At 45.0% G+C, this 22,279-nt stretch overlaps 1 protein-coding gene across 1 annotated transcript in view; it reads right to left on the bottom strand.

Moving 5' to 3' along the window:
* The window catches only part of LOC146203113 (uncharacterized), a 128,203-nt gene extending 108,670 nt beyond the window's left edge, over positions 1–19,533 (bottom strand). Inside the window, 1 exon segment of the mRNA XM_084588531.1 lies at positions 19,148–19,533. The gene's annotated coding sequence lies outside the window, so the exon portion shown is untranslated.
* Positions 19,534–22,279: the final 2,746 nt, after the last annotated feature.

The raw sequence follows: 22,279 nt of genomic DNA on the forward strand, positions 1-22,279 counted from the left end.
TGCAATCACCGACTCCTCATTTGTGTCATCGACCCTGGTCACTACCACGTGACGATATCTACCTGCCGATGATCTTTTACCACGTATGTTAAATGACTATATAAATCAAGATATCGACATTTCTAAACTGCAACTTTCTGGTCTCATCGCCAGGTTTATCCGCTGAATCTTACGCTATTATTTTGTGTGCCATGTGATATGCGCTCAATTGGTGCAGTGTGATGTAGATTATTTTGATAAGTTGGATATTTGTACCACTTACTATGGTTCCATTTTTATTGCTGCATATTTTGCTCTGCACTAAGATTGTTTTTGTACTGTTCTCCCTGCTGCCAGTGCCTAATAAGTGGAGCTAAGAACACCTTAAGCCGTGCTTGAACGGCTTTTCCTTTGGCTCCTTTTTTCGCTATATAGTGAGAAAGAAAGAAAGAAAGAAAGAAAGAAAGAAAGAAAGAAAGAAAGAAAGAAAGAAAGAAAGAAAGAAAGAAAGAAAGAAAGAAAGAAAGAAAGAAAGAAAGAAAGAAAGAAAGAAAGAAAGAAAGAAAGAAAGAAAGAAAGAAAGAAAGAAAGAAAGAAAGAAAGAAAGAAAGATTCGATGCGGCGACGAGCAGAAAACGTTGTTAGTTTCAGGGAGAAAAGTGCCGAAGGGGGGTGAGAAATAGCGTTCATAACGGCGAAAAATAAAACGCACTGCTTTTTTTGGACAGTCTCCAACTTATTAATCATTGATTGTGTATATGGATTCCAAACTACAGAAGCATAGTCTAACACTGGATGAATTAGTGATTTATACATTAGTAGCTTGATGCTTAATGTGATTAGTCCAAGCTAATCCTCATCTGCCATGTATTGCACATAGTACAAAAGCTATCAAAGATTCTAGTAGGCGGAAATGGTCATTAGAAAGATCAATCACTTCGTATAAAACGCAATCACCTCCGACAAGCCGAATGTTAGAAGAAAATTTGCTAGGCAAATCGTTTATGTATATTAAAAAAGTAATAGTTCGATGATAGAGCCTTGAGGAACCCCTGATGTGGCATTAATTGAAGCAGATCGAGTCAGTAAAACTGTAAGAAACGAACTGGAAGCGTTGTGATAAGAAGCTAGAAATCTAATTAACTAGTTGAGGTTATTTGGTATGATACTGAGTATAGCTAGAATTTTAGAATGCAATACGATATCAAATGCCTTCAAGAAATAAAAAAAAATTGCATCAGCCTGTTTACCATGATCAAGGTTATGTGAAATGTCGTGCGTGAATCCAACCAACTGTGTTACTGTACTAAAACCGCCTCTAAAGCCGTGCTGAATGTTAGAGAGTAAATTATTAGACTTTTAGAATAACGTGATGTGCTTATGAATGATATGTTATAACATTTTGCACAATTGTGATGTCAATGATATTGCCCTACAGTTAGACAAAAGCTGTTTATCACTAGATTTATAAAGAGGTAGCACTTTGGATAACTTCCAAGAAACGGGAACCGTAGCAGACGTTAAGGACTTATTTAATATTACTGGAGGATATTTCGATGACCATGATGAGTAGCGAACCAAGAACCACACCATCCGGACCTGTGTGTTTCTTTGTATCCAAAGTTAGAATATGATTTAAAATGCCAGAACTACTTATCTTGATCTCACTAATCACTTAAGAAAAAAAAAGACGATATCGGAAAGTGGTGGAATGAGGTTGTTATCGAAAACAAATACGGGCTGAAAATACACACTGAAATAAATTCTAGACTGCTGCCGAGTCGCTAATGACGTCATTTTCTATTTTAGACGAGGTAGATGTATCACTGGGCAGAATGGAACACCCAAAATTTTCGGCGGTCACTTTTTAATAGATCACGCAGACGAACACATATATGTCTCCTCTTATGTTTAGTGGGAAATGCGCCAGCTCAAAGCTGGAAGCTGTTGCATAAAGAATTCTTCGCTTGCCTTCAATTCTCACCGTGAAATTCTTGAGCGCTGTTGTAGCGCTTCTCTTACCTCTAAGGGCTAGCGCCTCAGATATCGTTCTACTGCCTGCGGCAACGGGTGGGTCCTCACCAATCACGCACCGAACTTCCGTCACACTGTCCCTCGCCGCGGAATGTCACGGGAGATTCATTTCAAGCTGGCGCAGTTCACTTCACAGTTGCGGGGTCCGTGGTTAAATGTACAGAGCTTGCTTTAAAGAAATCGAAGTGAGCACGAGTGTTAAAGAAGTCGCAGTAATTTTCGAGACAAATCTGTCACATGGAAACAGATTTTCTTCTCCACCAGCGTGTATACATTAAGAAATATAAGAGTAAATGACGGAAAACAGCACGAAAAAGCACGGACAGAGGATAGAACACAGACGGGACAAGCACTCGTTCTCCTCAACTCTCAACCTTTACTGTTTGTTAACCCTTCTTTGTGCCGCTCATCAATACCAAATAGCCCACTATTCCTTTCTTGACGGAAGCTCCTGCATGTATGCTGCAGCCGAATGTCCTCATTACAAACTCCACAATCAAGTCTCAGTGAAATAGATTCGCTAGTGAAGTCGTGTTATCCATCCTCCGAAAGCCTTTGTGCCAACGCGCTACTATACTCAGGGGTAGCTTCCTGGGGCTACGGGGCATAGGCTACGGGGCCGGAGCTTCGCTTGCAGTGTACGGTGTTACTATACCAGGTAGTTACAGCACGTCTGGCCGCAGTTACGGTTTCGGCTTCAGTTCAGCCTTGACGTTCAATTAACAGTTTTCGAGGTGTCAGCTAACTCACGACTGTTAAATACTATAGCCGACTTTGTCAAAACAAGAACAGGGGTGGACTCAGCAGATGCGGCCTACGCTTCACAGAATCCCGGACGGGTAGCGCAGTTACCGGCATGCGCACATCATGTTCACTTGTGCGGTACTGGCTAGCATTGTAGCATAATCTTGATGTAATATGAACGGTAATAATTCCATAATCGTACAGCATTGCAAAGCAAGATCCCCGAAATTTCTAGAAGGACTATATTCTTGCCGAGTGAGCTGATGCATTTCGGTTGTGTAGCTTTCACTGAATAGCCACAGAAAGTTGTCCACAAGTACAGCAGTTGTTGCTAAGTGCCACTATGGTATTGAAGGCTGTCTACATTTTACGTACCACTCCCCTCTCACAAGAAGCAAAATGAAGGCTTGCGTTGATTTGTTACGTAGTGTACACACTTGGCAACGCATGACAGACGGCCCAGAAATAAGCATGATCGGCATATGAAGCGCCGGATGTGCCGTCTTTGCCAAAAGTAACAGGCTGCAAGTCTTGCTCTTCACCTGCATAATGGAATCCTAGCGGCTTCTGTACCAACCAGAAGACCTTGCGAGGTGAGAACAAGAGTTGTCTTTAGCTTCCAGAGATTTAGAGCTCAAGGGATGCCCTAAGTGCCCACAACACGACTGAGATGTAAACCATGCAGCCTGGCTACTTTCGGCTCAGACGGTACATGCAGTCACAAATACAGTGGTTGACGTGGCTGTCGCGCTTGTTTTCTCCCATTCTTTCTGCACTTATCGTCAGTAAAACGAGGGGTGAAGAAGCAGGAGAGGCGTTCTTAATATAAAACTTTTATTTGGAAACTGGCATCACAAGAGAACATTTGATGACTGTACTACTGGAAGTGAAATATTAAAATGAGCCTCGCGGAGCCCTATTGAGATCCTGCGCGGTAGTGGACTGTTATAAGCAAACTGCAGTGGCCAGGCAGTAGCGCAATTGCTCCACGGAGCGCCTAAAAAATGCTAACATCAGCCGCTATGTTCGCGATGTACGCGAAACCACATTGTGAACGAATACAGGCGTGCCGTTTGGGCGATAGTATTCCTTGCCTATGAGCTCTCTATCTAGCCCAGTTAACTGACGGATACCAAGTGCGGCTTTCAAGTGCGATGAAGCTTAGGTGGAACGAAAAAGCACTGCGGGCATGCGTAAAAAAAAAAAAAAAGAAAAAAGGAATGCTTGCTTCTATTGCTAAACCGTGCGTTGCGACACTGCAACCGACACGGCGGCAGTGTTTACCGCAGATTGCCTATGAAGGGGAACGTGGGAGCGCGTGCCAGTCGACAGTGCAAAAAGCAGCATACCGACGCTTACGAGAAGCCTTAACGCACAGTACTACAACTGCTACTACGTTGCGCGAGAGCCTTCGCTATAGAAAACTACACGCTCGTATTTTATCTAGTTCCTGGCGTCTGCTGGATGCAGTCTGACTACTGCAATCTCTAGATGAGAGCGAGAGACAGAAATTATCTCCACTTGCGCGGTGCGTGTGGTGAAAGCTACTGCGGCAGCGTCGGCAGGGTACTGTGACAGCGCTGGCTGCCAGGTACTGAGCTTCGGTCGTCACAGTATACAAACCATGGAAAGGAGCGTGCCTACACTGAGCGTTGATGTTGCAAGTGCAAGTAGATTTAGTAGGCAATTTATAATCCTTGCTGTTTAATACCTGGTAAAAGAGCTCGCTTGCACCCGCTGCAAACGCTGCTGAAAACTTGCAGCGGTATACAGGTGTTTAAATTTTGTTCGTAACTCCGCATGAAAAACGCGCAGAAAGCAAGCACCTTTTATATATCACATGCTTAGTTAAATCGTTGGGAGTCTTCATTGCTTCTACTGCGGCAGCTTGGAACCGTTAACCGCTGAATTTTCATAGACTGGCTCCACCTTGTTTCTTCTTAACAATAAAGGGGCATTCTATTTTACAGCACGTGGTCCAGATCAAGAACTTTGTTTAGTTTTTTATGTAGTTTTTTTTTTCACTTCACTTGACTTCACTTTAATACCTTAAAGACCCTCATTACAGGGTATTATATAAGGGGTGGGGCGCACATATATGAAAAACAGAGTAGGTGACATATATGTGTAAGTAAGTTATACAAATACAAGATTTTCACTGAGCAAGTACACGCGCGATTCTTTCAGGAAATAAAGATGGACATGTGATAGCAGCAAGTTCTCGGGGAAGGCCGTTCCAGTCGTTGGCAGTCCGGGGGAAGAATGATGAAGAAAATGTAGTGGTGCGGGCGCGAGGTCATGACACTTGCTGCTGAAGACCGGTGCGGAGGGAGAGACGTGGTGGGGGTGCGCAGATGTAAGGTTCCTGTCGTAGCTCGGAGTAAACAAACTTGTGAAACAAACATAAATTAGCAATGGTTTATTGAAGACGTTGACAAAAAGATAAGGAAAACTCTACCTGAGGTGTCTTAAGCTCGAAATCAATCGATACGCCAGTATTTAAAAGAGCAGTGCGAAAAAAATATTTGACAGGAAATATCTGTTGCTGACTCTGTCCAAATTGAAGCAGATAAGAAAAGATAGTGATAGGACAGGCTTCCACGACGTGATACTGCAATACTGGCCACAATAGCCTTGCTATATAGCATAGGCTTGAAGCGCTTCACAAGTATTATTTTGCAGCAACGTGCAACTTTCACTACGTACAGTCGAGCGCGATTTGAATGTTATCGCATGTTATTGCGCGAGCGTCGACCGGGTGCATTATGCCATGGTCCAGAATTGTCTGCCGAGGCGAGGGAGGTATCAGGCCAGCTTCCCTCACTCTTTTTGCTGTTCCTTTAGCAGCCGTCACCCCCTGCTGGGACATCACTTTTTTTTTTTTTTCTTTTGGCTCTGCAAAGAGGCAGTGATCGTTGCGCGCACGACGTAATCTTCGGTATTATCTGAAATTGGACACTTTATTGCAACAAATGGAAACCTTAGAATAGAGAGAAAGGGCGGTGAGTTTGTCGCGGGGGTGATGGTGGTTGTATGAAACAGCGAACGAGGGAGAGAAGAGTGCGAAATCATGATTTTTCCTGTTCCAAACCCGGCCGCCAGATGCCTGGAGTGCAAAGCTGGTCGACGCTCGCGCGATAACCTTCAAATCGCGCTCAACTGTACAATGATCACCACGCAAAAACCCGGCTTTCTCAGCTAATAGGAGCATCGAATGGGTGGAATCTACAACTACATTAGCTAAATGTGTGGCTAGGCGTGAAGTCCGGAATTATTGCTGCCCATTTGCACTAGCCATATGCATGAGATCCGACAACTTATAGCCAAAAATGTTCTTGCTTGTGCTGTTTTACTTGTTTGCTTTCATTACGCAAGGTGAGCGGCTGCAGAGCTTAACTATGAGAGCTGTTAACAAAAAGTAAGTTTTGTTCATTCATGATACAGCAAAAGTAGGATTAGAACACGGCGAACTGGGCTGGTTATAATGAGTTCATTTCAGGAAGAATCGGCGTGAAAAAAAAAAAAGTACAACCCAGAATAACGGATTAGGATTAGACTTGATAACTGGATTGACCGAAAATCACCGAACGTCTTATCAAGAAAAGGGTTCTCAAACGTTCTTACATGTCAGCACTGCACTATATGTATCGTACGTAGTCCGACGATGTCTGTATAGAGCACTCGCCGTGCTCCGGATTAATAACAAGAGTTCGAACACGTCTGAAAGACAAACGTATTCGATTTATAGACTGGCATTGTGAGAAACGCCTTTTTTTTTTTTTTTTTTTTTTTAAGCGAAAGCTTCATTTGCCTTCTGAGTGTAGTGAGCAGGAGATGTGGACAAAGTGTGAACAGCGAGTGGAAACAAAAATGCAGCTTGATTTCGTATCAAGACTGTGGCGCAACCGTTCTTTTCGCAGCATTCAGGTTGATGTGTTACCATTTCGCGTCCCACTTAGTATCCATCTGCTAGTAAAGTTTGGGGCTAGTTCGCGACAGGGATTCGAACTGACGACCCGTACCTCCAATTGTATGCTGTTAATTGTCCATGTGGGTGTATGAGGTTGAACGTGCCAAAGCGACTCAGACTATGAGAGACGCCGTAGTGGAGGGCGTTAGAACCATTAGGGGTTCTTTAACGTGCACTGACATCGCGCAGCACACTGGCGCCTTGATGCCCGCCTCCATCAAAAAGCAAAGCGCCCACGTGTGCGCGATGTCAGTGCACGTTAAAGAACCACCCCGGGTGGTTGAAATTTCCGAAGCCCTCCACTACGGCGTCTCTCATCGCCTGAGTTTTTTTGGAACGTTGAACCTCAAAACCAAACCAAACCAGTCAACGTAGGTGTCCACCGAGAAGTGATAAAGACATTGCGCCTTCTTTTTCCCCCAAATCTACACCAACTAAAGGCGTTTTAAACTTTTCCAAGCTCTTTGGCAGTTTCACAATGCTAAACCGGCATGCAAAACGATGCCAAATATTGCTTTAGCACGTTTTAATCGGTTTAAATGGAGTTAAACTGCGACAAAGTTTTTTTAGAAGCACGCGAACACACGCACTTTACAAAAGATCAAGGCACCGAGGCAGACGAAGTATCCACAATCATAGATACTTTCAGCGCCTGCCAACAAAGCCATCAGTGAACTTCAGATGTACTATAATGCAAAAAAAAAAAATAAAAAAATAAGAGATCCATAAAATTCGAAGCGCGCAGGAGCACCTACTGCGCACCAGTCGCTTCGAGGCACAAGAAATATTGTCCTTTCCTGGCAGTTCAAAACTCTTGCCAGCAACGTGACAGTGTACGCACTCTACTGTCCAGACGCACACTTTGGTTCGTCGGCACATGCCAGTTCCGCCGATCAAGACTGAAGATCGCCATACCTTAAAATGCTACTCCATCACTGCGAGGAACTCATGCGTGTTAGTAATGGCCTCTTCGCATATCAGTTTGTTCTTCAGATGTGTGACAGACTGTTGCCTTGCGCAGCATTAGGCGGATTTCTTCTGCACTGTCAAAAGCGTATAGTGACCGCCATGTTACGCGAAAAAGTGATCGGCATCGCTTTGAGGTTTCTTCCGACGTGTATCGTTTCTGCTTCTGTTTCGGCTTCGTGAATAAGCTTGCGCGTGTTTTTCGGCTGCTTCGGAGCATTCATTGCACATTCGCCGCCACTGGTAACCGCATCACCCTGGAAATCGCATCCGCCGGATATATCAACGGCGCTTCTACGGCGTTATACTTTGTCCTAACATCCAAAATTCTATTTCTTGCGACGATTCTGTGAGCACGAAGACTGCAGCGCTGCTTCAAAGGGAGGGTATGCTAAAGAAAGCCAGGCGGAGCCATAAAAGGACTAGTCCGAAGTTGTTGGCATAAAAAGAAAGCAGAAGAAATAGCTGTGGAAAGAGGCACGCAAGTAAAAAGAGATAAGCGGCTAGGTATTTGTGCCAGCGCGGAAAACTTTCGTGCTCGGAACCGGGGGCGCGTAAACGATGCCTTTAGCGGCGCGGAGAGATCACGGTGCTCCAGAGGAGCCTTTCATCGGCGCTTACGGGACTCGGTTAGCACGGCGGACACGGTCGTGTTTCGGCAACCTGCGCAGCCAGACTGACGTCCCGAAAGGCGAGCGCTGTTTGTTGACGCTGGCGGCAGCGTACCCACTGCGCGCGCGCCGCCGTTCTTGGGGGCATCGCTTTGTCTGCTGGGCCGGCGCCGCGTTTTTCTTCTGAGTCTTGTCGCGGCTATGAGCATGCGCTAAGAGAATCGCCGCCGGTATGGCCGAAAATATGCTTGTCTGTTTACTCAGTCTGCCTTGTCTACAGGCCCTACGCATACACACAATGCTGGCTGCCAGTGTTTGGCTTCCCGCTTGCCCGGATCGAAGCCACGCCGCAGGCAACCCGCGGTCCCTCCGTTTTTAACGCGGGTAATGTGTACTCGTCAGCTTTATGGCCGTCATCGGCAGAGCGATGGCCGCGGGATGCGGCTCCGGTGCCGAAAGAACCGCGTGCTCCAGTTCATTCGCACCGCGTGATGCTCTGTCCCGGCTCGGCGCTGGTAAAGCTGCTTCAGTAGGGCAGCGAGGCCATCAACTTGGTTCGTTAGAAGAGACCTTGAACCGCGGGTATAGGGTACAATGAGGGAGGGTGGTGAAATAATGGCCGTCAGTGAGTTGGGTCCGTCCTCCCGGCCTGCAGGAAGAACGGATTTCGACATGAAGCGCCCGGGCCTGTCACGTTCCAAGACTGCGCTTCTTTGCAGATTGAAGGGAATGTGGGCGTCCAAGGGCGTTTGTTTCGCAACGCACAGACGATCACCCGCATTATATGCTTGCAAGCGCGCAGAAAGGATGAATAATGTTCGTATGTCATGTGCAGTCGGGAACGTACTACCTAAGGGAAAATCCTTTCTAACGGGCTGAACCGGCAAGGTCACCGCGCTTTACCAACTGCTCATTAGACCGCTGTAAGTTTTTAAAACTTTGAACACCTTAAACGCGCGTGCTAAGGATCGATGACCTTTGCATATCAGCTTTTATGGTTCTCCAAAGCACCATTAGAGTTTAGGCTATGAATTTTGTCCACATAATTAGTCAGGCACAGACATGCTCATTAAAATGTCAGAACTTTCTTTATTCCTTCCTTTCGTCCTTAAGCAGTCTTTATAGCTACCTGCATAGAGAACGATTTGAGATCGAGTGAGGTCCGAATTGGTTGTTCGTATAAACAATTCATACAGCTCATGTAAATGTCAATCGTAGTGGTATATGAAGCTGTCACGCGGCGCAGGGCCGCCGGTAGGAACCGTCGCGGCGAAGGATAGCTGCCACGGCACTTTTGAAAGGATCGGTTTACTTATCGGGAGCTAGTTGCGGTGGTGTATTCAGCGTGGTCAGCAATATACCGAGAAGCGCCACACAGCACTATACCTCGATGCTGCGCCGGTGATTCTGCCGTGCGTTTGATCATTCTCAGATAATAACTTAAGTGTACCCCCCTCGCGATATACGTGATAAATGTTAACGGATGCTTCGCGGGGCACTATATGATACCTAAGGCAAAATATACGTCACGCGGGCTATGCGTGATTCCTTAAGCTCACAGGCAAGGCAAGATCTACCATCTTTCCACACGTCTGCGGCGTAAGGTCGTCATGCATGACTATATATAGGCCAACTCCGGGTTTCTTTCTTTTTTTTCTTTTGAGATTCTTTCGTGGCTTATTGATACGACATAAGTTAATACAGATGACTCGAATTATGGCTAGCTTTTCAGGAGCCCAAACTTTTTATTGCACTATTTGGACCTCATTAATATAGAAACTCGACGTCCAGACAATGGAAAGGCAGAAATGCACAGAGCCCACTGGGGCGACCGCATTTTTGTCGCGTTAATGTGGCCGGTGATTAGAACAGATTCTGTACGGATCCAACCAAGTGTTTTATCTTCTGCGTTTTGAGAGCTGGGTGTCTAAGGAATGCAGTGTAAAATTTGAAATAACTGACTAATGACCCTTTCTCCTCCTAATTTCATGCTCTGAATTACAAAGTTCGTAAGCAGTATTTGCCGTATCGCGTAAATGGTTGGGAAGGAAATCCTCTCTGTAGGTTGTGCTTCGTAGAGAGATAAAATTAAGATGCTGCCACCTGGCTGAATCCTGGGGTAGTGGGGTGATAACAGTCGTTTAGTTCATCTACCCATGACAGGCCATAATGACTTTTAACGCGAAAGCGTTAAAGGCTCCGTTCACCATAAAATCCGGCGTCGGCGCTGACGGCGTATTTGTCACTGAATGTGGGTAAAAAATTACGAGCATGGCGCTGGCAGGCGGTAGCTGGGAGCTGGCATGCGAACACACTGACTGGCCGTATAGGGTTGTCTGACGTCACGTTGAACAGGAGCTTCCAAGTCGGGCCTCTCCTTTCATATGGGAGGGTACGTGATACCGGAATAGCCTGCCGGTACCCTTGCATTCTGAGTCAAACACATTACTTACCCCTAGGCCACGTATCCCATTCATACGGCCTGGTTAAAGCGCTGCTTTATATGCGGGCTGGTAGCCTACGCTTAAAGGCGGAGAATAAGTGTCCCCCGTTACTTGGTTTGGGTTATAGGATTTAACCTCCCAAACCCCCTCAGGCTATGAAGGACGCCGTAGTGGAGGACTCTGGAAATATCTACCGCCTGGGTACGTGTAGCTGCACCACTAGGTATATGAAGCTGCACCACATTATTGAAAACAAACTGGCAGCCAGGATAATGGGCTCAGAGCTCCCAAAAGCCTGTCGAATTTTAACTTTTGATGACAACTACAGTGCACAGAAAGAGACCTTAGTTTTTTGCAAATTTCATTTTGCGATTTGTTATTCCGGACGACTCGCTTTATGACCAAGCTTATTCGGCAGCCATGCAGTGTCTATATTGCTACGAATACGAAGACGACGAAGCGGTCAGTGGCGCATGGGAGGAGCCTCGCACCAGGCCCGATGACCATTAAATCATTTGTCATCATCATGTCATCTCGTCGCCGTGTTTCTAACCTCGCACTGTGCTGCATCGCTTGGCGCTACGTAACACTATTAACGAGGCACGGCCACACACGTTTGACTATAACCTCTCATGTATGTTCTTCGGTTCGTCCGCATAAATACGCTGGGTTACGAAGCCATAGGGCGTTTCGTCTCCATGCAGACAGAGTTTGAAAATTTTATTTTTCGGGAGCTCAGTTCAGATTATGTCTATGGACAACGTTGAATATGTGACGTCATAAGCGTTACTCTCACGTCCGTGTTCGCTTCTGTCCTGCTGAATAAAAATAATATGAATAATTACTCCCTTATTCCCAATGAGCAATTACTCCCTTATTAAAAATAATATAAGGCTTGTATCCGGCCAATTCAGACATTTGATACGTTTATTCAATGTTCGAAGTCGCTATTGTATTTATTAAATGCGGTTACAGGATCTTTTGTCATCATACTTTTATCATCATCGCTACCTCACACACAGCAGCATCTCCGTCTTCTGGCTACTTCGTTTTACATGAGTTTTACTCGGCGTCGCCTTACTTCGAAAAACAATTTGTTGCAACGAAGAGCGGAAACTAATATAATGCATTCTTGAGCAGAACACGACCAGGAACCCCCCGAGCTGCCCTATAATACGGAGAAATGTTCATTCCATCGAGCTTGTAGCCGGAGAGTCTAGCGCGGTGAGCTGGAGGTACACTTGGCACACAACAACAGCGGACAAATCAGCTGCCGCTGTCCACCGCCTAGAGAAAGGAATCCTAAAATTTTAACGCGGTAACGTCTGCCGGCAGGTTTGTAGAAAGTACCGGTGTCGTGACAACAAGAATTTCTTGTTGACGGAATGACGTCATAGGAATGACGTCACACGCCAAACGTCATTCAACCACCGGTGCGAAATGCCTTCTACAAAAGAAAAACGCTCTTGCACAAGAGAAAACGGCTGAGTGGGAATCGAACCGCCCAATACCTTATAATGGACAGCAAGTGCACATTAATTTGCTTTGGTTGAAATTAAGGTCATTATTCAGCCCTACTGACAAATAAACCCTACTAATCGTTACTTGGCAACATCGCACAAGGTCCATATGACAATGCTCTGGCATCAACTCTAAAGTACTGAAGAGTCCTCTAACTTTTTTCTCCTCTTTGTCCTAACAGCTGCCTACACGGGTAACAAGAACCGCTTTCGAACAAATACTACATCAGCTCGAACATAAATAAACATCCCTGTCCTTGCCACTAAGTAACGGGGTATTGCTTTCCGACAGAGGGTATAGACTGATGCTGCTAACAGAAGGGAGCCTCAATCGCACCAATGGTGTATTGTGGGTATAGGTTAGAAAAAGCCAGCAATGAGACGGCTCCCAAAGACAGTGTAGACGGTAATGCGTGGCTCCATTTTCCGCGTGGCATGTCCCGATGCAAAGTTTATATCTCACGGTTCTTTCCCCTGAACTTGTCACAACTAACTCCTATGACATAGCAAACTTGCGCGCAACGGTTAATAAAACAGGTTTTAGGCAGCTTCACCATGAAGTAGGTTTCCTTGCGAATATTACGAGGCTTCTATGACTAAGCCTAGCCACCTAGAAGCGTCGAGCCTTGTTTTATATTCAATATCACCGTACTAACTTCACGCACTCGGTGAAAGCCGCGCAGCGTTTGGGTTGCCTAAGCTTGCCTCCAGAAGCTCATTTCCGGCCGAACCTGCTCAGCGAGCAATCTTCATGGTGTGCAGTGCACGCACGCTCCGGGCCGTAGTGTTTACGTCGACTGCCGTTCCGGGTGCCGCTACTGCGTCTGAGCTCGAGCAACAGGCGGCGAGAAGGTTCGCACATGTCCAGAGCACGTAAGCACGCTGCCATTGTCGACGATAGTGGACGTGCTGTCGCCAAGAGAGAAGAGTGCAGGGGACGAGCGCACTCCAAGACTATATATATGGGCCATTGCTGCACCTACACGCTCGAACCGCCAGGATTCGGCAGCAGCGCACCAAGCAGCGGAAAGCGACTCGGGGGTCGGATAGAGGGCGCAAACTTCGGCTGAAACGCCAGCGTCGCTTCCGCGCATTTCCTTTCTCCATGTTTCCGCGTTACCCTGCGATTCCTGAAGACAAACGATGCTGCGAGGGTGGGAAGCCGTCTCATTAAGGGTCTTGAAACTCGTTCTTGATCAGCTGCAGTGCGCTTAATGTTCGTGTCTATGTTCAAGCGCACTCAAAATAGAAAGGTGCACCATTGTATTAACATTAAGATGTTAATGTTTTGTGATAAAACTGTGGGCAATATCGAAAGATAATTTCTGTTCTCTTTAATTCTGTGCACTGAATTTTGTTTAGCACTAACAATCGTTATTCTGTATTATACATATCCGAATCATTATTCGGCTATGTGCACTCTCAAAGCAGATGCTAGAAACTTTGTCGTTTGTGCGGTCGGTGTTTAGTACGAATTGAACGTTCCGATGCTGCACGTGTGTCGCAATGGAGGGCTTTGGATTAGTTCGGACCACCTGTGGTTTTTTTAACGTGAAACTGACACTGGACATTGCACCCTCTTTAACATTTCGCTACCATAAAAACTCGGTCACCACGGCAAGTAGTTACATAGATTACTAGATCAAAATGCCACCGGAAGACCTTTCAGGTGCAGTTTCGGAAAATATTTCGTACCACCTTGCATAGCTAAAAACGGATCCTCGACTGCTTCGTATTGGCGTCGATTGGGCTATTTACTGTCAGCCCAAATTCATTTTTTTTTTTCCACTGTTTGGGTTCAGCGCGTACACTAGGCCTACAAACATCTGACGCACCTGCCCCTAGGAATAAGTTCTGTCGCTCTGCAGAGTGCTTAGGCTGTTAGTTTACCGTGCACTAAATGGCATTGCATCACACCATGATTGAATTACTACTAGACCAAAGGTGGAGCTAAGGAAAAAGTGAGAGCGAAAGGCAAAACCTAATCCGGCCGAGAAGAGTTGACTGCTATTGACATAACTTAATTTCACAACATGGCGGTAGCTCTAAACACATTCAGATACTATTTATTTAGGATTTTACAATCCTTGAAAGCAAATTTTGACTCTCGATGAAGCACCTACGTATGTCGTTGATGAATACAATTCTTACTTTACTATATATTGCTGAACACTCGTCACGACACTGCTCATTACAGCAATCCATTTTCTTTGCAAGTACTTTTTATTCTGTGACGTTTTTTCTAGTTTCTGCTGTTGGGCCCAGCAATTCGCCCACCTGTTTATAATTTCACATATCCGCATCTTCTTTTTTTGTTTTGTTAGTTATTTTGCTAGTGCAAGAATTTTATTGTTTGAGTAACACTGCTACAGCCTGCATCCTTTTCACGAGTTTTTATTGTTGTTTTGCATTGGCATGCCTTGTACTGTACTGTTTATTCTGGTTAGGCCAGTATTTGGCCTGCAGTTAAAATAAATAAATAAATATACCTTCCTTGTATATAATGATGCTAACAGTAGCTCTCATTCTAAAATTACTGCACATAATTGATGACGTTCGCACTGTAGTAAATATTCTCTATGTTCGTAAAGCGGTGTCAATGATGAGAATGAAAAAAACAAAAAGCTAATGTAAGTATACACTTACGTTTTATACGGCCCATCGGGTGACATATTCAAAGAGCCATTTGCTAATGTTTCTTGTCCACACATGCTAGCATCAAAAGTAGCACTCATTTCTAAAGACGGCGATCTTGTAATAACTTGTGCAGTTATCAACCTGTACGTTCAGTTGAAGGCTGCCCAAACCGTCATCTGATACAAAAAAAAAGAAAAAAAAAAGAATAAGACATGCAGCTGATATGCGATGTGACGCGAAAAATTTGCATTATATATATTGATTGCTCCTTTTGCTTCTGCAAAGGCCACATTCTGGTTCTGCTTTTGAATTCAATTTCGCTGCCGTTTATTTTTTGGTGTAGTGCTAAGGTGGCTTATCTGCAAGGTGGCATTAGCGGATGAGTGGTGGATAACGCCTTCTGGAAGATGCAGGAAGGTGCATGGTTGGTGGCGGGTGGCGGCTCTTGGACACTGAAGGTGTGTTGAAAGGTAGTGGGTTGAAGCCTTCTGGAAAGTGGAGGTGGGCATAGCTTCTGGAGGGCGGGCGTGGTTTGGTAGGTGATATACGGATGACTCTGGGTGGTGGGTGATCGAGGATAAAAATGTATTGGCAGTCGGCGGAGGCCATTTGTAGAGGGTGACGGCGTAGTCACACAATGTACTGACGGATTTTGCCAAAGTCAAGTTGCAAATGCTAAAGTATTATAAAAAATAGCTCCTGTATTTTCACTATACATTCAAGTACGGCGGTGTTCGCGCCGAGTATTTCTGAATAACGTAAAGTCACGCGTACCTCTTGGCAGCCATTGTCGAGTGCAACGTTTTTCTATGCACCACATCCATGAAAACTTTTCGGTGACTCAAAAGAAAGTGTCCGTCAATCGACTACTTAGTGCGTGTGTGTGTGGGCGGGCGACAGGAACCTCTCGATTTCAAGACTGGCCGATAACTGTTTCATGAATTCCCTGCATTTTCAGCTAAAACACGGCTCTTCCCTATTTTTGCCCCCAGAGACGGAATTACAATAACTGCGTTAAACTCATTCTTTACCCAGCAATTACATTTCTGAATCGTATTCCGCTACTGATAAAAGCTGAACTGATCGAGCTATAGTGCGTAAACTAAGAGTCACTGTATAGCCTATTCGAAAAGGCCAGCTGTCTAACCATTGCTATCCCAGTTTAACCCACTTTTAGTCCTGAATCCTATACAAATGTTTACTTGTGTAGCTGCTCTGCCTGTCTTTTACACGCTAGTCAATCGCAACGAGAGCAAGCAAGAAAAAATATTTGCAAGCGAAAACGCTTTTACTACCTCTTCCCCTCCCCCCCCCCCCCCTTCCCTCCGTGAAGAAGAAAGCCAGAACGCAGATATCTATATTTCCGCCAAACGTTAAGCCTTTGAGCTATTAGTGGGGCAACAAGAAAATCCGTACAAAGTGGCTCAGCCAAAAACAAGCACTTAGTCGGCTCTTCGAAGAACTAGTCATTTTGTTAATACCCGTGCTCTACTGAAATTTTTGCTCGACAATTTTCTTGTTCGTTGTGCGTGAACAGCTCTTTTTGAAACGCAAGGTGTCCTGAATAAATGAGGTTTTTTGAAAGAGCAAGCCGAATGCAAGTCCCAGCTCGCTAGGCAGCTCTCGTAAGGAAGTTGCTATTTTCGCCGCTCAGCCAAGATTATTTGTCACCGAGTTGCAACCGCTCAGCTGAGAATGTGTGGAAAGCTCTCATCGGATTTTTGACAAACTGAGAACAACTTATTTTCAAAAAAGCAGCTTTTTTTCTTGGTGCTAGAGTGATAGCGTGCCACGGAGCAATGTCTAAACCTCGAGTTTCAATTTTTTTTAAACAAATTCTCATCACTCCTTGCGTGGGAAAGTTGCGTGTGACTTATTTTGACACACTGCTGTTTCTGAATGTAACTTAGGAGACGAGATAAAAGTTTAGCATGCCATGAAAGATGTGTCCCAACCTATGACACGTTTTTCAACTGACTGCAGCGTCAGCGTGACTCGGAGAGTCAAATTATTTCTTGAACAAATCACATCACATCCCTGTTGACATACCTGTCGCTCGCTAGCGTCCATTAAACAAATAATTGAGCAATCACGCTTCATCGCCAACCAATAGGCCAACAGATCTTGATATACACACAGTCCGAGGTTTGCTTTAACATTATCAAACTTCTTATAACATTCGGTTTAAGCTAGCCCTCTCAGATGCTCAGCGAAGTAACCGAGACGTCAATACTTTCTCATTTTTGACCAAATGTTTACAGGAATAATTGTTCCTCTAGTTCATTAAAGTACCTCTCGTTCTGCCTTCGTCTAGAATGTAATAACAGTTTCCCGTGTGCACACTTCAGCCGTATCAGAAAGCTGAGTAATGGCGAAGGCATAAAATTATTAACCATATTTGGCGATAGATTGCACTAGGTGAGCAGCGAGCTACCATGATTATTTGACTAGGCTTCTCTATGAACACTCCTTATAAGGTTATTGCACGCTGTTATTACCAGCGCAATGACTGTGATTTTGGTTTATAACATTGAACTTTCAGAAAGAAAAGCCGAGTGGAAAGACCTATAAACTAAGAACAGCAAGTTACTGAATTTACTTTAGATTTCTGCTCCAAAATATGTATGTTTTTATATTTTCAGATGTTCAGTGAAACCCATATTTTCGTTCTTTTTATGCTTAATCTCAAGATTGTGAGTTTTTTTGATGCGCATTAACAGCTATACTTCTCAAAATTATCAGAGAAAAAAAACAACAAAAAAAAAGATGCATTTAGAATTTGATTAAAGCCTTCTCACCTTCTCAAAACGATGTGCCAGCCCGTTCTTCTCGAGTGTTTTTTAAAAAGCAAATAATCTGAAATCATTTAGGTATTGCTCTAAGGTCATTCCGACTAATCAAATGTTATTAGATTATCTCTACATATGTAACCGCAATATGTTCTCAAGTTTCTCTGTCTACAAAGCCGATTGACGCCTTCAATGCGAGTTTGTAAACTAAAGCTGTGTTGCGAGCCTAAAGTTGTTTCACCTGTGATCAATATTAATAATTAAGAACACTAACTATGTGCTAATTGTTGATCTTTAACTGCCGTAATGTCCTGAAAGTCCATTACTCTCATTTCACAGGAGACTGGCACTTGATAGCAATACTGTGATTTCCTATTGAAGTAAAACGTGTCTCCGTGGTTGTTTCAAACCTCGTAAATAGTTAAAAAAAATTTTTTTGAGAGAATGGTGTGGGGTGGGCTTATCCCACTATTACTCAATGTCCATAATCAACGGATTTCTCTCCAGTGCTCTATTCTTTATGCTCCATCTGAGTTGCCTTGGGAGTTTATTTACTTTCGCACACAAAACTGAGGAATGCGTATTGTGGCAGTATTTGGCGATAACCTTTACTTGAGAAATGAAGAGCAGTCTACTAGGTGACCTATCAAGGCTTTTCACAAAGGTTGAATTGTACAAGCAGATCAGTGGTCACAATTAGGGTTGTTGCATGAACGGCGATCTATAGGACCGTTTAATTAGAAGTTAGGAAACAGTATGCCGAGACCGCACATGAACTTTCCAATGAACCAACTTCGGAGCTAGTTATACTGAGAAAAGCTCCTGCCGCGTCGTTCACTTAGAGAAAGGCCAATGCTTATTTGACATTGTGGACGGAACATATAATAGTTATAACAAAAAACGACCACAGGATGCCTCTGCTTGATACTACTGTTTCCTGTTCGACAAAAGAATGGCGGTCATGCATTTATGCACGTGCACTGCGACTCAAGTCGTGTCGTCAGTCGTCACCATCTGCTGCAGTTTCCTTAAAAAAAAAAAAAAAGAAAGCAAAGACACACAAAGAGCAATACTCTTATAATATAAAATGCTTCAAACAACTTGACATTGGCTTCTACTAAGCGTGGGCAAGCGGACACGTTGGCCCACACTTACAGCCAGGACCGTTGTTACTGCACATTTTCGACGTTGTACTAGTCTAATTCACTGCACATACCGTGACAAGGAAAACCACCAACGCATGAGCGAAGGAAAGGAACGGGTGAAGAGCTTCTTCCCAGTTCGCTTCCTTGGCTTTGGCTAATATGGCTCTACCTCTGTCTTGCCCTGTCGCCATCTTCACTAGTGGCGTAGGTCTACTGCGCCACGCGTTATCACAAGACTGCGCCGCGCCAAATGGGCGAATTATAATGTCCACATGCGCAATGCGTAAAGAAAAAGCTTCGCAAAATACCTCCTGAAAAGTCTCTTTGCAGCTCCCGACAGGTTATCTCCTTAACGGTCGTCCGACGACAGGAGGCGCAGTCTTCGTTGACGTATCGGAAAGCGCTCGGTCGCACTCCTCATCGTCCGGACCCAGGCAGCCGCAGCAGCGCGCGCTTCGATGCGACCCAGCATTTCATATGTCACTTCTGTCGCCTTTCGATGCCTAGCTGGCTCGACGAAAGTGGATATAAAATATTGTCCAAGTAGCTGACCTTCCAGTGTTTACAAGCGATTGCCGGTGAACTGCGCCGCTAGCGCGGAATGAACTGGTGGTGGCAGGGGCCGACGTCCTCGGGAGCCACACTTTCACAGTGAGGGTTTTGTCGTGGTGACGACAGAGGAATGTCACCGAAGCGAGTACAGCACACGGTATAGCCACTTGGTTTCTCCTCGATGAATGGCGTGCTGCGATGAGATGTCTGCACAGCGGGACAGTGCGGCCTCACTGAAGCAAGCGAACAGGGTCGCCGGCGTGTCTGTGGAAGCGGCGGAGCTCTCGAGTTCTTTGCGGGAAAAAGTTTTCACACCGGAGCAGGCCACAGGCTTCGCAGCCAGCTTTCGGATGGCAGGTCGAAAAAGCCGAGTCGAGAAGCGGCGGCTAACCGCGGTTGCCCGGGGCGAACGCTATTTCGGGTCTGGAGGGTTCCTATTTCTGAAGGCGCAGTTGAAAGGCCCGGGCCGCCAGCCCGCGCCGAAGCTTAAAAAAAAAAAAAAATAAGAAGAAAACGGCAGCGGCGCTAGCAGACAGCATGAGCTCCCGCGTGCAGGGGGCGCAGAAGAGCGTAGGTTACTCCTGGGCCGCCCATACGGTCTGCATGCGTGCTCACTTGCTGACAGCCTCCGCTGCTTGATCTATTTTGCCCTGAACGATGGTGCTGCAACAACGTGACCATTCTGATGGATTTCGCTTCAGGCCGACTGCTTTACTTTTAGTTTACATTTGGCTGCTCCGCGATTGGTGCGCCCTTGCAGTGTGATTTGGGGCCATCGCCATCTCTTTGTGTCCATGCTTTGAAGCTTTGCAGTGATGTCTATTTTGCTCTTTTATCGGGAGCACCCATTCGCTAAGAGACGCAACTACAAAATATATAACTCAATGAGTTTAAATTTTGTGACGTCATCTAACATGCATTTGGTCCCGAGCTTCTGCACTCTGAAAATGAGAATAATACATTACTAGGGGAGCGAGATGTGAGAACCAAACCATGTGGTTAAAACTAATTCGAAGTCCTCCGCTACTGTGTGCGTCATAGCTCTAGACGCAGTTTAATTGCGACGTAAGAATGAGATACTTTTCACTGATGAGAAAAGTCTTCTAATGAGTGACAAGCAAAGCAAACGTTTGGCAATTTTTCTGCTTAACTGAGAAGGACGTAAATGATACGATAGAACTGCGTTATCTCATGGCGGCGAGGCTACACGAATTGAACATTAATTATTCCTATTCGCATACGTGCGAAGCAAACAGTAGTATTCGTGTTTAAAACAAAAAGAGACAAAACAAAACTAAGAAAGCACCTTTCGTAGCGTCAGTATATTCTCATCGTTTTAACGGAAAGATTAACCTCTGGCAGTGTCTTATAGAGTTTGGGAACAGAATTGTGCGATGACTTAGGATTCGGCCAGTACATAGAACGGTCTTCCACAGAACACCCTCAGAAGAGGATGGAACTATTGTTGAAGTGCTGTGAGATCAGATGTCTCAATGAGCAAGGGTAGCCTTTCCAGACATACTGCAGTTTCTAGCTTTCTGTAGGCAGTGAGTGAGGGCAGTCTATTTTCTGCTGGAAAATGCGGGATCTTTCCGCGGGAAATCGGTCTGTAGCACCATAACAAACCTATAAAAGCCGTTGTCATCACTTCGCTTGTTCATGAAATAAACCGAGTCTCCTTTGGATGCCAAGATGTGGGGCGTTTTATTGTTTCTCTTGGAACTTACTCTCGGGAGGCAAAAATAGAGCGCCCACGTTTTACGACTGGTTGAATGCCTTGAAGGAAGCTTGCAGGACCTGCACGAAACTGATGTAAATTGGATCTCGTTCATGCACGGTGCAGTGCATGTGATTGTTCTTTATGTGCGCCTATTAGAACCACCTCCACGAGGAACTTTTGCATAGATACTCAGGAAGTGGTCAACCTAGATATAGAACATCAGCCCTTTCAAATGCGTGATTGTGTTACTTTATAAATTACACTATTTTGCTGCGTGAGCTGCGCCTCCCAGGGTTCAAAGGGGCTATCCTGGTAAAACCAAAGAGGCACCGAGGCAGTGAAACCTTATAAAATTCAGCAGTGTGGGATCTTGTGTTCTGCGCATGCCCCACGATATAGTGCAACAAATTCCGGTTGTCGCCTCCAGGCTTGTTTGAAACTGTGGCCCGAAATAATCACTGAAATAAAAAAGAAATTGGTTGTGGCTTAGCTCATCTAGGCCAGGATTTACGTAGCGAGAGCTACCGTTCGGCGACATCGTTGAGCACTGGTAAACCGGGTGGCATCGGCGGGTACTGGTACTCGTAGCTAACGCTGTAGATGGGAATCTGCTGTTTAGCAAGATATATCTTACAGGTAGCGTAAACACTAGCTGCTTGGAGCGTTTCTGCAGACCATTCGGGAAAAGCTAGCTTCAAAGTTGGACACACGGGCGCATTCACCGTTGTAACGTCCTGCCGTTGCCACAACCTTTCGCTTTTTTTTTTTTTTGCTTTATCGCATTTTGACGAAGGGCATTAACAAGGAATAAAACGTGCCAGCAGCACTTGCACTGACAAGACGAGTTAAAATTTCTTCAGCTTAACCAAATCATCAAGCACATTTAGCCATGTTGGCAACTTAGGCAGTACCAGATACACTTCCCTTTCCATGAGTATGGAGGCCAAGGAGCATAAAGGTGTCATAAGGAATGTCTCCTTTTTCTACAGGTAGAAATCTAATGTCATAAGAATTGAACGGTAAATCTTTCTTTATTGTTCGTTTAAGCACATCCCAGAAAAAAATGGCATCCAAGCAATCTAAAAACATGTGGTCTATAGTTTCCGGTTTCTTGCATAAAAAACAATTTGTCGACCAAGGAACAATGAGGCCTTTATCATGCATCCAT

Source organism: Amblyomma maculatum, chromosome 1, assembly GCF_055883805.1.
Source record: "Amblyomma maculatum isolate TAMU_Amacu chromosome 1, ASM5588380v1, whole genome shotgun sequence".
Lineage (NCBI taxonomy): Eukaryota > Metazoa > Arthropoda > Arachnida > Ixodida > Ixodidae > Amblyomma > Amblyomma maculatum.